We start from the raw sequence: 15,026 nt of genomic DNA, 5'->3' as shown, positions 1-15,026 counted from the left end.
AAAAAACAAAACCTGTCAACTGAATTCCTAAACCCCGCGACTCGCGGGGTTTTCCTCTTTATTCACCGCAACTCGCGGAGGGCCTCTGACACTCGGACAAAAACCCTAATCACGGGTTATTATTTATTATTATTATTATTATTATTAAAACCTAATTACTATTATTATTATTATTAGATTTAATTTTACTTTTTATTTAATTTGTTGTATTTTGTTAAATTAGTTTTAATAAAATTGTATTATTTGTAGTTTTATAATAAATAAATAATATAAAAATAATATTTTTTATAAAAATTGTACTTTTTACAACTTTTTGTATATTTTTACATTTTGTATCTTTTTAATCGTTGTAGCGTAATATTTGTATTTTTTAGCTCATATTTAATTTTAAACTTAGTTTTTACTATAGTTATTTTTACTCCTAGATTTTTAGGCTTTGCCGTAGAATTCCTTAAGTGCTTTTTCTTTAGACTAAGATTTAGGTGCTTTAGAATTTTGCGACGCCTTTTTAAGTTTTAGTTTCTTTTTAAGTTATTTCCATTTGGGATTTAGTTTTTCTTGTAAGCTTTAATATTTTTAGAGACCTTTTACTATGTACCAATTATCATTCCAATTAGTAATTTCAATTTGCGATTATAATTTTAAGTTAGTTGTAGTAATAAGGTTAGGTTAGTTAAGTATTTTTAAGTTTTTTTTAAGTTTCTTTTATTTTTCCGTCACCTTTTATTTTTCAACCATTTTTCTTTTTCGACCTTTTTCGACGAACTCTTTTTCTCTCTTATTTCTCGCTATTCTAGTTTTAGGACTTAGAATTTTTTTCTACTTCTTATCTAAATTTCTTAAAATTACGAAAATTTATTTTAAGTGGTTAAATTGATAGACATCAAAATTTTCTGGTTCGTAGTAATAGTTGGATTTGTACGTGGACCGGGTTATTGGAGCCAAACAGTCCTCAATTATATTGAGACCAAACGAATCCTGCCCCTCTGCTGCATCTTTTGGCTATTCGAAACGTGGGCAAAATCAGAAAAGTCTATTGATTGGATAACTTATTATAATTTTTCTTTCCTTTTAAAAACTAATAGGATATTCTGTGAATGCACCGAGCAAGACGTTCATCACCTTTTGTACGTTCACCACCTGTAACTCGATCAAGACATCGTTTAACAAATATAACCGCCGTTGATTTTTCTTTAGAATCGTCATCCAGTCAACCAAGTACTTCAGTTCAAATTTCCGATAATCCAGTTTTTGAAACAAACCTCACAATTGAGAATCCAGAAAATATTCAGGAACGGTTCGTAGATCCTGAACCATTAAACTTTCCTCCGGAACCACCAATCATTCAAACAGAGATTGTTGAGGAACGAACCATTAAATCAGAATCATCTAGTGATACCGATTCAACAAATTCAATTATGGAGAATCTGGAACCTTTAAGTATGGAAGACCGAATGAGAGCTAAACGCACTGGCCAAGGTCACGCAATTACCCATCCAGACATTAATGCGCCAGACTATGAAATCAAAGGACAAATTTTACACATGGTGACTAATCAATGCCAATTTAGTGGTGCGCCGAAGGAAGATCCAAATGAACATCTACGTACCTTTAATAGGATCTGCACACTATTTAAAATACGAGAAGTGGAGGATGAACAAATATATCTCATGTTATTTCCCTGGACTTTAAAGGGAGAAGCCAAAGATTGGTTGGAATCGTTACCTGAAGGGGCGATCGATACATGGGATGTTTTAATTGATAAATTTCTTAAACAATTCTTTCCTGCATCTAAAGCCGTAAGACTTCAAGCAGAAATTGTTACGTTCACACAGAAACCAAATGAAACTCTATATGAGGCGTGGACAAGATATGGAAAGTTGTTAAGAGGATGTCCGCAACATGGTTTAGACACCTGTCAAATAGTACAAATATTTTACCGAGGATGCGACATCACTACAAGAAAAGATATTGATATAGCAGCTGGTGGTTCTATTATGAAGAAAACCGAAACTGATGCTTACAAAATTATTGATAACACTGCTTCCCACTCGCATGAGTGGCACCAAGAAAAAGATATCATTAGATCATCTAAAGCAGCTAGAGCCGATTCTAGCCATGACTTAGATTCCATTTCCGCAAAGATAGATGCTTTCGAGAGACGAATGGAAAAGATGACTAAAGATATTCATGCTATACGAATTAGTTGTGAGCAGTGTGGAGGACCACATTTGACAAAAGATTGTCTAAGTATTGAATTAACAATGGAACAAAGAGAGAATATTTCATACACAAACCAAAGGCCTGGAAATAATTATCAGAATAATTATCAACCGCCAAGACCTATTTACAACCAAAATCAGAACTATAACCGAAATATTCCCTACAATAACCAACAAGGTCCTAGCAATCCACAAGTATCCAATAATACTTACAATCAGCAAAGACCGAATTTTCAAAACAAACCACCACAACAAACCGAAGATAAAAAGCCGAATTTAGAAGATATGATGACGAAGCTAGTTGAAACTCAAACGCAGTTTTTCACATCTCAAAAACAAACCAATGAACAAAATGCTCAAGCATTTAGAAATCAACAAGCTTCTATTCAAAATCTGGAACAAGAAGTAAGTAACCTAGCAAGGTTAATAGGTGAAAGAAAACCGGGAAGTCTACCAAGCGATACAAATGCTAACCCCCGGAATGAAACAGCTAAAGCTATTACCACAAGAAGTGGTACAACACTTAAACCACCTGAAATACCAGTAACTTCTGATGAAACTATTCCTACTCCACAAGAACCACAACCTGATCAAGATAAGGAAAAAGAACCGGTAGTTGAAAAGGTTAATGAAGATAACACAGTTAAGGATAAACCTTATGTTAAACCATACCAACCACCACTTCCTTATCCGAGTAAAATGAAGAAAGAAAAACTAGAAGCCGAGCAATCCAAATTCTTGGATATGTTTAAACAAATAAATGTAAATCTTCCTTTCATTGATGTAATTTCAGGAATGCCAAGGTATGCTAAATTCTTGAAAGATCTAATCACGAATAGAAGGAAAATGGAAGAACTCTCGGCTGTTACTATGAATGCTAATTGTTCAGCAGTGCTGTTGAATAAGATACCAGAAAAACTATCTGATCCAGGAAGTTTCACAATTCCATGTTTTCTGGGTAGTCTTAGTTCAATAGAAGCATTGGCAGACTTAGGTGCTAGTATAAATCTAATGCCGTATTCACTATACGCTAAACTAGACCTTGGAGAATTGAAACCAACCAGAATAAGCATACAACTAGCCGATAGATCAATAAAATATCCTAGAGGGATAATGGAGAACATGCTAGTTAAAGTTGGTACTTTAGTATTTCCAGTAGATTTTGTTGTTTTGGACATGGAAGAAGATTCTCAAGTTCCTCTTATATTAGGAAGACCATTCTTAAACACGGCTAAAGCAATGATAGACGTGTTCGGTAAAAAACTGACCCTAAGTATAGAGGATGAGAGTGTCACCTTTTCAGTTGATAGAGCAATGCAACAACCACAATCTGCAGATGATACATGTTATTATATTCAAACTATAGATGCACATGCAGAATTATTAGAAGAATTTCCAGAATTACAAGGAACAGGAGAATGTTCTTTAGGAGAAAGTAATGAACCAATTGATGAAGCTGAAATGTTAGCTACACTTATAGCTAATGGATATGAACCAACAACAGAAGAAATTCAAATGCTAAAAGAAGAAGACAGATATCGATATAAATCATCGATAGAAGAACCTCCGAAATTAGAGTTAAAGCCACTTCCAAACCATTTGGAATACGCTTATTTACATGGTGAATCTGAATTACCTGTAATAATATCGTCTTCTCTTACTGAAAATGAGAAATCACAACTCATTTCTGTGTTGAAAGCTCATAAACCAGCCATTGCATGGAAGATTCATGATATTAAAGGAATAAGTCCTTCGTATTGCACACATAAAATCCTTATGGAAGAAGGTCATAAAACGTATGTGCAACGCCAACGAAGACTAAATCCTAATATGCAAGATGTAGTTAAGAAAGAGATTATTAAGCTGCTAGATGCAGGTTTGATATATCCAATTTCTGATAGTCCATGGGTAAGCCCAGTTCAATGCGTGCCTAAGAAGGGTGGTATGACTGTCATCACAAATGAGAAAAATGAGCTTATTCCTACTAGGACTATAACAGGATGGCGTGTATGTATTGATTATAGAAAATTAAATGACGCCACCAGAAAAGATCACTTTCCCTTACCTTTCATAGATCAAATGTTGGAAAGATTAGCCGGAAATAGTTACTATTGTTTTCTAGATGGATTTTCCGGATATTTTCAAATTCCAATAGCACCCGAAGATCAAGAGAAAACCACATTCACGTGCCCTTATGGTACTTTTGCTTACAAACGCATGCCATTTGGACTTTGCAACGCCCCTGCAACCTTTCAAAGGTGTATGATGGCAATTTTTCACGACATGATAGAAGAATGCATGGAAGTATTCATGGATGACTTTTCAGTCTTCGGTGATACATTTAAATCATGTCTAGTTAATCTGGAACGAATGCTAATTAGATGCGAAAAATCAAATCTAGTACTTAATTGGGAGAAATGCCATTTCATGGTTAAAGAAGGCATCGTTCTTGGACATAAAATTTCAAAAGAAGGAATTGAAGTGGATAGAGCTAAAGTAGATGTAATTGCTAAACTTCCACATCCCACCAATGTTAGAGGAGTTAGGAGTTTTCTAGGGCATGCCGGTTTTTACCGACGTTTCATAAAAGATTTTTCTAAAATTGCCACTCCTATGAATAAACTCCTAGAAAAGGATGCGCCATTCATCTTTTCAGATGAATGTATCAAATCTTTTAATATTCTTAAAGAAAAACTCACTAATGCGCCGATCATGATAACACCAAATTGGAATCTACCATTTGAACTAATGTGCGATGCAAGTGATTTTGCAATGGGAGCCGTTTTAGGACAAAGGATTGAAAAACGATTTCAACCTATATATTATGCTAGTAAGACGTTACAAGGAGCACAAACGAACTATACAACTACTGAAAAAGAACTCCTTGCTATTGTCTTTGCTTTTGACAAATTTTGATCATATCTCGTTCTAGCAAAAACGGTGGTCTATACCGACCATTCTGCTCTTAGATACCTATTTTCAAAACAAGATGCTAAACCAAGATTAATCCGTTGGATCTTACTCTTACAAGAGTTTGATATTGAAATCCGAGATAAAAAAGGAGCAGAAAATCTCGCCGCTGATCATCTTTCTCGTCTTGAAAATCCCGAATTAGAAGTTCTAAATGAATCGGCCATACAAGACAACTTTCCTGATGAATATCTATTGAAGATAGATTATAAAGAAATCCCATGGTTTGCAGACTATGCAAACTACTTAGTTTGTGGATTCCTTGAAAAAGGATTATCGTACCAAAGACGAAAGAAATTCTTCAGTGATATAAAACACTATTTCTGGGAAGATCCACATCTGTTTAAAAGTTGTCCCGATGGAATAATACGCCGATGTGTATTTGGAGATGAAGCTAGTAAAATTTTAAACCATTGTCACACAGGACCAACAGGAGGGCATTATGGGCCTCAACCAACAGCAAGAAAAGTTTATGAAGCTGGATTCTATTGGCCTACAATTTACAAAGACGCACACCTTCTTTGCAAATCCTGTGATGCATGTCAAAGGGCCGGAAAAATAAGTCAACGTGATGAAATGCCACAAAATGTCATCCAAGTATGTGAAGTATTTGACATTTGGGGTATTGACTTTATGGGTCCATTTCCAAAATCTCATAATAATCTATATATACTCGTAGCCATTGATTATGTATCTAAATGGGCGGAAGCACAAGCTCTCCCAACTAACGATGCACGAGTTGTAGTCAACTTTTTGAAACGTCTTTTTGCAAGGTTTGGAACACCGAAAGCTTTAATAAGTGATCGGGGTACTCATTTCTGTAATAATCAACTTGAGAAAGTTCTTAAAAGATATGGAGTAACTCATAAAATCTCCACCGCATATCATCCACAAACAAGTGGACAAGTTGAAAATACCAACCGAGCCTTAAAACGTATTCTAGAGAAAACCGTAGGATCAAATCCGAAGGAATGGTCCATTAAATTGGAGGATGCACTCTGGGCTTTTAGAACAGCCTACAAAACTCCAATTGGAACCACACCTTTTAGACTTGTTTATGGAAAAGCATGTCATCTTCCAGTAGAAATTGAACACAAAGCATTTTGGGCTTTGAAGACATGTAATCTTGATTTACATGAAGCCGGACGTCTACGATTAAGTCAACTAAACGAATTAGAAGAATTAAGACATGAAGCATACGAAAATTCGTTAATCTATAAAGAAAGAACGAAGAAATGGCATGATAAAAGAATCAGAAATTCAAAAGAATTTAAAGAAGGAGACAGAGTTCTTCTTTTCAATTCACGATTCAAGCTATTTCCTGGAAAATTGAAATCAAGATGGTCTGGACCATTCATAGTCAAAAGAGTTTTCCCATACGGAACGATAGAATTGATAAATTCAAATGGGATTGAATTTAAAGTTAATGGTCACAGAGTTAAACATTACATACAGGGTCCGATGGAGGTCAACAACGAAGTTAATCACAATTTCGATGCCACAGCTAACTAAGTGTGGGGAGAATCAAGTCTTTAAAGGATAATATGTATTTCTGTTAGAGTTAGATTGTCTGTTTTCGTGTAGTTCTCGAAAATGGAACACGTATGGTCTTTCCCTAGCAGACCCTAAAGAACTAGTCTTCTCCCCCCATTCTGAATTTTTATTTTTTTTAGGTTTTTACAAAATGAAGACTGCCTGTGAACTAAACCATGGTCTAATGCTACACGCTTTGATCACTAAACGTAATAATGACATACTACCGAGTGAATTAGTATCAGTAATCAGAGAAAGAATGGACGGAGTTAGAAAAGGATCCAGATGCGAAGATAATAAGTTACAATTTGGTAAAGGAAAATCAAAATCCGCAGCGAAAAGAAGAGCACGACACCTAGAAAAATGTCACAAATGCGGAAAATGGTCACATGGAGGTAAATGTTCAAATAATCAAACCTATTCAAATACCGAATTTGTTACTTTATGCAGAGACGGACCGTTCATATGTTTAGAAGAAAAGACAATGAATGCTCGAGGTTACGCCTATGCAGCCATGGAAGACCAATTAAACCGACTATCTTATGAATATAATAGATCATATAACTAAGAAATCTATTTCACAGGTATGTCTGTACAGTTTTTATTTTTATTTTTATTTTTTTACCTTTTGATAATAAACGCTAATTTGTTCGCTAAAAAGTATTAAATTGGTATTAAATAAAATTAGGTTTGGCGACCGAAATTATTGATATCATTCAAAAATTTATTACATCACTGCGAAATTTAACGTTTATTCTTAAGGTATAAATATCTTTAATCAATCAACCCAAAATATTTCAAAAATTCGTCATGAGTTAAATTAGGTCTTGGAACCGAAATTACTTTACCGAAAAGAGGGGCGCATATTTTTGATAATATTTGATTGATTAAAGTGGGATAAAAAGACAAAAAGATTTTTAATTTTATTTTTACCATATTTTTAAAAATTAATATTTAAATCTTAAATTAATATTGTAAACTTTGTAAAAACAATATATTTAAATTATAAATATTTGAAAAATTAATATAAGTTTGATATGAATTTATGAATTTTTAAATTAAGTTTGGTGTGAATTTTTAATTTTTAAAATATGAATTTTAATTTTATGCATTTCAAATTTTAAGTTTGGTGTGAATTTTTAATTTTTAATTTTTTAATTTTGAATTTTATATTTAAGTTGTGTGAATTTAAAAACAAAAATTTACTTTATCTCATTAAGTTAAAAATATGATTTTTAAAATTCGTCGTAAGTTGAAGACTAGGTCTTTGAACCGAAATTGCTTTACCCGAGGGAGGGACGAGAACTTTTATTATCATTATTTTTAATCTTATTGATTTAAAGTATGCCAAAAAAAAAAAAAAAAAAAAAAAAAACCCAAAAATCTTAGCTTTTAAAACAATCGCTACAAAAAGACAAATTTTAAAATTTTGTCGAGGGACGGACTAGGACATCAATCCGAAACGACCTCGTCCTAAATAACAAGGGAAACAAAATTTTAAAATTAATTTCTTAATTGTTTTATAAGTTAAAGATTATAAAAAAAAAAAAAAAAAAAAAAAAAAAAAAGTAACTCCGCGACTCGCGGAGTTTTCAGTGAAAACCTCCGCGACTCGCGGAGGGACCAAATTACAGAAAAAAAAAATAAAACTAGCTGCTCGAACTGATCACTCTCACACACACATAAACACCCGAAATAGCTGCGAAAAAACCCGAGAAAACCCACGAAAATCATCCCAAAAACTCGATTTTTCACCGTTAATCTTCAAATTTTTCACTACAATCATGTTGAGAAGGATGATATCTAGGAACTACTCAAGAAAACAGGTACAATTACACCCCAAATCACCTTTAAATCCGAATTTTAGTGTGTTCTTGAGCATATTTTCATAATTTGAATTTTGTTAATTTTTAGTGTAATTAGTGTTAAATTGTTAGTATATTATGCATGTATAACCTAGATTGATGCTTGTTAACATGATTTGAAGCCAAAAACTTCAAAATCTTTAGAATCTAGGGTTTGTGTTCTTGAGCAAATTTGGGGCTTTTTGATATAAACAGGTTATGGCCGATTTTTGTCATGAATTGTTGCTAAATTGAGTAGTGCAACATGTCTAGGTAGTTAAATGATCCAAACTTTGAGCCTAAACATGATTTTGAGAATTAAAGTGGACTTTTTCAAGTCCAAAATTCATGAACTTGATTTTTGAAAGATAATGCCATTTGAGACTTGTTTATTTGCTAGTAATGATTATTTTGACATGTTATTTGAGTTGAATGCTTATGAACTTGGCGAAAATTTTCGTATATGCTTATTTGAAAAAGTGTAGATTTGATAAAAATGTGAAAATAAGCTTAAGTTTGATATAAATTGATAATGTCATTGTAATTATTTTGATTGATGATTTTGCTGACACTAATGCATATTTGGATGCACAAAATTTGTGTTTGATGTGTTTTGCAGACTGAAAGGGGTGAATCTTCATCCCAAGCCCGCCATGCTCCTGCTGAGAACTTGGAACAACAGGAGGTAGATAACTACTACAAGCAGGATGTACCTCATCCAGTCATGACCTTTTCAGATATGCACTTGGAACAGTTGCACCCGAACCTGCGATTTGACAGACTTTGGATAGATTATCCAAAATATCAACGGGGTTTGCATACTCTTCACTCTAAGGTTGTTGAGGTACCAAGGGTCATAGAATGGGGACCCTTGGAAGCTGTAGAATTGGCCGGGCCAATTAGGGAATTACTGGTACAGAGGTATGGTAATTCTTATTTTAATGACTGGATATGTTTATTCACCATACGCAGACCTGTATATAAAGTATGGTGTGAAGAGTTGTTATGTAGTATAGAGTTGAATGATCGGGTAGCTAGTTTAACCGATCGTTCTTTTATTAGATTTTTGTTAGGCGGTTCGATGCGCCACATGTCTTTACTGGACATGGCTCAGGCTTTACGTATATATACGCCTGAGGAATTAGCGTCTGCCGATTGTAGAGGATTGATACTAAACGGTAGGAAAATAGATGAGAATTTTGATACACACGGTGTGTGGAGTCAAATGACAAGCCACCACCGTTTTAAAAGGGGAAACTACTCTTATTTGGATATAGATAGAGCCGAATTAAGAGTAATACATAGGTTTTTAGCTAACTCGATTACACAAAGGGGTAAAAACAAAGAAAAGGTAAATGAACAAGATTTGTTTTACCATATGTGTATTCGAGACCCACACAGCGCTGTAAGTATACCATATTGTGTGGGTTATTATTTATCAGCTATGGTTCGAGGGATGCGTCCACATAGCATAATAGGGGGTGGTATTTTTATTACTTTGATTGGTGAATATCTCGGTGTGGATATAAGTCGGGGGGGATTATTAGTAGAAGAGCCGGAACCCCGCGACACTATAGGTTTAAATGTATACCATGGTGCGAAAGTGTTGAAGCGGCGAAATAACGCCGCAGTACGATACAATGGTAGACATCCACAGGTAGAGAGAAACCAGGAACAAGGTAATGTAGGAGGGGGGAACCAGATGCAAGAAATGCAAAGGTTTATAGCTTCTCAGGAATACGAAAATGCTAGACAGAGAGCATTTGAGGATTGGCAAGTTCATCAGAACCAGATCATAGCGCATTGCCAACACATAGGTAGAAACTATATTCCTACACCGAAACCCGTCTTCCCTCCTTGGTCGATAGAGATGCAGCCACCATATCCTACGTATGACCCTGCCGAGGCATTCTATAGCACTTATGGTTATGCGTGGAACCCCTATTGGTACCAATATCATCCTTAGTTTACTTATTTTTATTTTTATTTTGTAATTTGTAATTATTGATGTATTTAATATTTTTGTTAATATTGTAATCATTTTTATAATTATCTAACTTTTATTCTTAGATTTTAATAATTTTTGAATGTGGGGTAATAAACCAAACTTCAAAAATATGTATATATGTTTGCAGTTTATCTTATGTAAACAACAGGGTAAAACAACGCATTTTCAAAGACTGGCATTAAGTTCAGCAAAAGCAAGTAATTTTGACGACAATGATGCAAAATATATGTGAAATAACAACAAGACGGAATGAACAAATGACGTGCACCATTTATCATTCAGCAAACAAACGCCAATATATTTGGAAACTTTGGTAAAAATTTAATCATTTTCATACAAATCACCCTCAATAATTTAAATTGTTACTGATTTCTTGCAAATGAGGGCATTGCAAGATCTTAAGTGTGGGAAGGGGTTAAATTCTTTCGGATTTTAAAACTTTTACTTTATACACTTGGTTACCATTAAAAATACTAGTAAAGCAGTAGTAGTATTAGAATCTAGTGCTCTCTGATAAAAAAGAACAGCCCTAGTCTTATATACTGACTACCCAATTCTAGTAAAATTTTTCAAAATTTTCAATTAAATGAATTAAAATCATGTTTATACACATTTATGAACGATAAAACTAGGTTTTAACACCGAAATTATTGTTACCTCGGAAAGGACATAAATTGAGAAACAAACTAAAATGTTAAAATTCATTTAAAATGGAATAGAGGACGATAAAAAGAAAAATAAAAAGCCAAGTGTGGGAAAATTTACCAAATTATTTTAAACATATGTCACATATATCTGTAACAAATAACTGAAAATACTTTTGCTTTGGACTAAACTAAACTGTTTTACCCGATGAAAGAAAAGAAGAGATGGATCTACACGATGAATCAATTCCATCATTAAAAGGAAGTAAAGTCTTCCGAAAAAGACACGCGCTTCTTGATTTAGATCATGAAGTTGTCGTTCAGACCAGCTGTAGGTTGACGAAAAATCTAGAAAAGTCATCACTAAAATCAGCAGGAAATCCACGGACCTCAGCATTAAACAGGGTCGCCAAGTGGTCAGATTTATCCTAACCATGAGAAGGATTTATCTCGTACAATGGGGAGGCACCGTGCAAATTAGCTGGATAAGACTAATGAATCAGATCCCCAGAAAGGATAATCTCCTTAAAGATTAAAAATCAGCTTTTAAGACTGATATTACTCAATCCTAGATATTGACCTTAAAGATTGAGAATTCAAACTCATGGAATTCAATGATATCTAAACTCGAGCTTAAACGAGAAAATATTTTGATCAAAAAAATACAAACCGATTTGTTTTCTGAAAACCCTATTTTCAATGCGTTCATTACCATTGAACGTAAAATCCTAGGAATTCACCTGGAATTCATTAGGTCACCTGAACTAAATCGGGTGTCAACCGTAAGAACGGTGGTTGCATAACATGGTCAAAGACAGGACCTTGTGCCAGACCGAAAAATTATAAGGGTGAGCTTTACTATTGCTCCTACCAAGGATAGTAATTGCGTCCGACACGTTATAGACCATAATCAAAAGCATGTCACGGGACATTGCCTTAAACAGTTGCTTGTTCAACGCTTTCCTTTAAAACCGGACGGTAGTTTGCCGAAAGGTAATATACGGGACAAGTAAACTGGACGTGTTGCTTTCCAAATACAAGGTTAGCAAGTGGGTGACACAAAACCGCAAGTTTTGAGCTAAAATTTTCAAATCTGAAACCCACCAAACCCACAAAAATATTTTGCAAACACCGGTAAAGGGTTATTCCGGAAAACTTATCTAGGGTAAAAACTAGATTTCAAAAGATCAAATGTTTTCATAAAGATCCAATTTCCTTAATGGATCTAAATTTTTATAAGTCATGTGGGACTGTAAACCATATCGTTACTACCATTGTTTATACCGCCGTATAGAAATCACTGATGTACAAAGTGTGAAGAATAAAAAAGTGATTCTAGTATTTCAAGACGATATTGCTTGAGGACAAGCAACGCTCAAGTGTGGGAATATTTGATAATGCTAAAAACGAACATATATTTCATAGCATTATTCCTCAAGAAAGACAAGCTTTTAGTTGCAATTGTTCTATTTACAAGTGATATTCGTTTAAATAATAAAAGGTGAAGACAAAAGACAGATTCGACGATTTGAAGACGCAAACGACCAAAAAGCTCAAAAGAACAAAAGACAATCAAAAAGGTTCCAATTATTGATAAGAAACGTCTCGAAATCACAAGAGTACAAGATTCAAAACGCAAAGTACAAGATATTAAATTATACGCGAGGACGTTCGAAAATCCGGAACCGGGACTAGAGTCAATTCTTAACGCTCGACGCAACGGACTAAAAATTACAAGTTAACTATATATATAAATATAATATAATATATAATTAATTATATTAATTATATATATATATTATATATATATATTAAAAACTGTCGGCAGCCAGAAACTCCAAGGGAGTAAATTGAAAATACCTCTCCGCGACTCGCGGAGTTTGAAGGGCTTTTTGCCGCGAGTCGCGGAGCCCTAAAATTCGACTCTGGCTATAAATCAACCCGAATTCTGATCAAAAACACATCAAATTTTTTCATCTCTCTCTCAATATATACGAGTAATATATATTTATATTTATAATTTATATTTTAATTTTAATTATAATTCTAATAATAAGGGTATGTTAGCGAATGTTGTAAGGGTGTAAGTCGAAATTCTGTCCGTGTAACGCTACGCTATTTTTAATCATTGTAAGTTATGTTCAACCTTTTTATATTAATGTCTCGTAGCTAAGTTATTATTATGCTTGTTTAAAACGAAGTAATCATGATGTTGGGCTAATTACTAAAATTGGGTAATTGGGCTTTGTACCATAATTGGGGTTTGGACAAAAGAACGACACTTGTGGAAACTAGGCTATGGGCTATTAATGGGCTTTATATTTGTTTAACTAAATGAAAGTTTGTTAATGTTAATATAAAGATTTACAATTGGGCGTCCCTATAAATTACCATATACACTCGATCGGACACGATGGGCGGGGTATTTATTTGTACGAATAATCGTTCATTTAACCGGACACGGGAATGGATTAATAGCCACTAGAATAATTAAAACAGGGGTGAAATTACATTCAAGGGCCATTGGTGTAATTGTTAACAAAGTAGTAAAACCTTGGTTTACACGCAGTCGATAACCTGGTGTATTCATTAAACAAAGTATTAAAACCTTGTTACAATTCGAATCCCCAATTAGTTGGAATATTTATCTTCGGGTATAATAATAATTTGACAAGGACACTTGCAATTTATATTTATGACTGATGGACTGTTATGGACAAAAACCAGACGGACATATTGAATAATCCAGGACAAAGGACAATTAACCCATGGGCATAAAACTAAAACCAACACGTCAAACATCATGATTACGGAAGTTTAAATAAGCATAATTCTTTTATTTCATATTTAATTTCCTTTATTTTATATTTAATTGCACTTCTAATTATCGCACTTTTATTTATTGTTATTTCATTTTATCGCACTTTTAATTATCGTACTTTTTAATTATCGCAATTTAATTTTTATCGCATTTTTATTATTCGCAATTTCATTATCGTTATTTACTTTACGCTTTAATTTAAAGTCTTGTATTTATTTTATATTTTACATTAGGTTTTAACTGCGACTAAAGTTTTAAAATCGACAAACCGGTCATTAAACGGTAAAAACCCCCCTTTATAATAATAATATTACTTATATATATATTTGTATTTTTAATAAAAGTAAACTAATATAGCGTTGAGCTTTGTTTAAAGATTTCCCTGTGGAACGAACCGGACTTACTAAAAACTACACTACTGTACGATTAGGTACACTGCCTATAAGTGTTGTAGCAAGGTTTAAGTATATCCATTCTATAAATAAATAAATATCTTGTGTAAAATTGTATCGTATTAAATAGTATTTTCTGCGTAAAATATAAGCTATTTTATATACACCTCGCGAAACATCAACTAACATTGGACAATTTAAAAGTATTAAAAGAGTAGGAAATATTAATTACAACATTTTGAGTTAAAATATCGTTAATAAGCTACATCTACTACAGTTAAATATTTCTTCAAGTTTGCCACTTGATTTCATCTTAAACAATCCTTTGTATCTTGACGATTACCATATGCATTCAATCCCTTCAGAATTCCTGAAAACACCTCGTATTGATAACCAATGATTCAGATATGGTAACATTGAATGCTGATGAAGCAGCAAAAGCTATAGATGGTCTTAATGGCAGAAGCTTAATAATAAAGAATGGTGTGTTGAAAAAACTCGGATTTAGAACTGAAAAACGAATTGAGCAAACTATGAAGGAGGCTGTGGACAAATCACAAAGACTAAACCTGTACTTAATGAATCCAGATGA

The sequence above is a fragment of the Rutidosis leptorrhynchoides genome, chromosome 3 (assembly GCF_046630445.1).
Source record: "Rutidosis leptorrhynchoides isolate AG116_Rl617_1_P2 chromosome 3, CSIRO_AGI_Rlap_v1, whole genome shotgun sequence".
In the NCBI taxonomy this organism is placed as follows: Eukaryota; Viridiplantae; Streptophyta; class Magnoliopsida; order Asterales; family Asteraceae; genus Rutidosis; species Rutidosis leptorrhynchoides.
This window is presented reverse-complemented; position numbering follows the sequence as displayed.